The sequence below is a fragment of the Octopus bimaculoides genome, chromosome 10 (genome assembly GCF_001194135.2).
Source record: "Octopus bimaculoides isolate UCB-OBI-ISO-001 chromosome 10, ASM119413v2, whole genome shotgun sequence".
Lineage (NCBI taxonomy): Eukaryota > Metazoa > Mollusca > Cephalopoda > Octopoda > Octopodidae > Octopus > Octopus bimaculoides.
This window is the reverse complement of record NC_068990.1, coordinates 87198641-87201869: the sequence shown is the minus strand read 5'-3', so window position 1 is coordinate 87201869 and position 3229 is coordinate 87198641.

Sequence of the window (3229 nt, the reverse complement as noted above, 5' to 3'; positions counted from 1 at the left end):
CTTTATTTCATCGATTTCGAAAGAAAGAAAGAAAGGCCAAGCTGACCGTTGTGGGATTTGAACTCAGGACGTAAAGAGCCGGAACAAGTATCACAAAACTTTTTTTCCGATACTCTAACGATTTTGTCAGCTTGCTGCCTTTTCGATGTCATTAAAAATGATTTCTCAACAAGGTCACACATTAAATCGATCTCAACACTTGAATACTTACTAATTATTTTATTGCCTCCTTAAAAATGGCGAGCAAAATTAACGGCAGGATTCGAACTCAGAGGGATGCATTTAGACATCGATCATTGCATCCGGTGCTCCACAAATCCTATCGCTCAATCGTTTTAGATGTTAGTAGTAATACATTATGCTAAGAAGTGAAAATGGAAGATTGTTATGACGTAGCTAATGCTTCAGATTTCTACAGTATTTTTCTCCATCTGCGACGAGTTTTCTGAATAAATATCAGATCACTTCGATAAGACAACCGATAAACTTATGTTTTTTAGAATATAGGAAGGAAATGGTATGTTTTAGAGGTCAAATTTTTTCTCAAGGGCTTAGCGACATCATTGAAAAGATATGTTATTTCAATTTCTTTGCATTTAGTGAAAACGTTTCGTAACTTGCTTGCTTTACAGAATTATTTCCATTAATATATATCTTTTGAAAATAGAGTGCTGTTTACCAAAATATTCTTTTTTATTTTATTTTATTGAAATAATGTTAGTTTGTTTAAATGCAGAATCCATTTCACGTTTTTCGCATTCTTTATGGTCGATCAAATAACAACAGTTCAAAATTTACTTTTTATAAATTGACACAAGAATATTCTCTAACACACACACACACGCATGCACACACACACGCACGCACGCACACACTTCCGTTTGGAAACATAACCATCTATTTTTCCATTCAAACAAAGAACGTTCTCCGGCAACGCGTTTTCTTTTTAAAAAGTACTAGACATTGCAGAAATGGTTTACTTTATGCACTTTATAATATTGATTTAAAATCTTTAATGGAAATTGCAAATGAATCGTAAATGTTGCTGGCATTCAAATTTATTACATTTAATTTGTAACGACGTTATCGACAATCAGCCGAAACACAACTTAAATTCACCACGACTCTTCATTACCAGGAGCGATAACCATTATGACAAGATAAACGCCTCCAAATGGGTTTTTTTGCGGGCAAGGAATGGGTAACAAAGACAAAAAGCTAATTGGATATAATGAGGGCATGACTGTACATCATCAGTTTGTACGTATACCGGTACATGATTAATGTGACAAGACAAATATTATCTTGTTGTGTCACGAATTCGCATCAAGAATCTTGCAAACCAAATGCAAAAACAAGCACTGCCGCTGACAGAAATATGTGTCTTATACCATAAAGGAATTGGCAGGGGCTAAGCAAGGAGTGTACGTGAAAGAGCTCCTATGAGCTAGCTCAAAGATGAACTAAGACTCTTCATAGATATTCTTTTCCACTCTAGGCACAAGGCCTGAAATTTTTGGGGAGGGGACCACTCGGTTAGACCGACTCCAGTAAGCAACTGGTACTTAATTTATCAACTCTAAGGCCCGAAATTTTGGGGGAGGGGACAAGTCGATTAGATTGACCCCAGTGCATAACTGGTACTTATTTCATCAAGCCCGAAAATATGAAGGCAAAGTCGACCTCGGCGGAATTTGAACCCGAAACGTAAAGACAGACAAGACACCACTAAGCATTTCTCCCGGCGTGCTAACGTTTCTGCCAGCTCGCCGCCTTACTTTTCATAGATATTAAAAGCATTCTTACTATAGAATGAAATTAGGGGACCAAAACTGGTTTTGGTCTCTATTACAAGCCATATAACTAATCCAAGTTTGAAATTTCAAGGACCGAATCAGATAATCCCTTCTCTTATTAGCAATATCAGGAGTTTTTTTTGAATTAACGATGCAGCTATTCATAAGTCAACCAAAGAAAATTACTGCATTGTTTGTTTTCTATCACTGAAAGAACTGGAACCAAAATCGATAGTGGAATATACAACATGGTCCTTCAATATTTTTGAATCAATTTCAAGAGATTTCAAGATTCACAAAATCATAAATTTGAATTACGAATGTGACAAACTTCTCCTTGATATGAGATCAAATGAAGTTCCTGATTCGTTTCTGCACGAGTTAATTCTGTTACAATAGGTTACAATTGTGATCTTCGTTAAGTTTCTCAGCACAGATGTTTTTATATGCTTACACACTGGTTCTTATACGCTTACAGTCCACCAGATTAATTTACGTGTAGCAACTTGTGGCTATGTACGCCGACGCGGTCTACATTCGCAAGAAGCAACAGCTAAGTTACGGGGGCATAAACACACCAACATCGGTTGTCAAAGTATCGTGGGGGGGGGACAAACACAGACACACAAACATATATACATACATATATATATATATATATATGGATATATATATATATATATATATATATATATATATATATATATATATATATATATATATATATATATATATATATATACGACGCGCTTCTTTCAGTTGCCATCTACCAAAGCCACTCACAAAGCTTTGGTCGGCCCGGGGCTATAGAAGAAGAAACCTGCTCAAGGTGCCACGCATTGGGACTGAACCCGGAACCATGTAGCTGGTAAGCAAGCTACTTACAACATAGCCATACAGTTAAATAAATTATATACACACACACACACACACACAAATATATATATATATGTATGTATGTATTTACATACACACGTACATACATACATACATACATACATACACACACACACGTACATACATACAAGGTTTAAATACTTCAGTATCCTATATCTTTATAAACACGACAAACAGTAGCCGCGGCGAGGCAATACTTTCCTATTAATTTAGCGTTTGCTTTTATTATCCTTTCGTCTCACATCTGAATAACGTCACACTATTTTATCCTTGAGGTTAGCGAATTTAGAAACGTTTCTTCTTAGGTTTCTCTTGCCCTCTTTCACATAATGATTTTCTTTCAAGCTGACAATAATGATCGACATCTAATTCTCTCTTCTATTAAGAATATAACTAGGTCGTCTCTCTCTCTCTCTCTCTCTCTCTCACACACACACACACACACACACTCATTCTTACATAAAAGCACAGACACATAACCACAAAGAAACAGCTATACATACATACATAGAAACATACATACATACATATATATA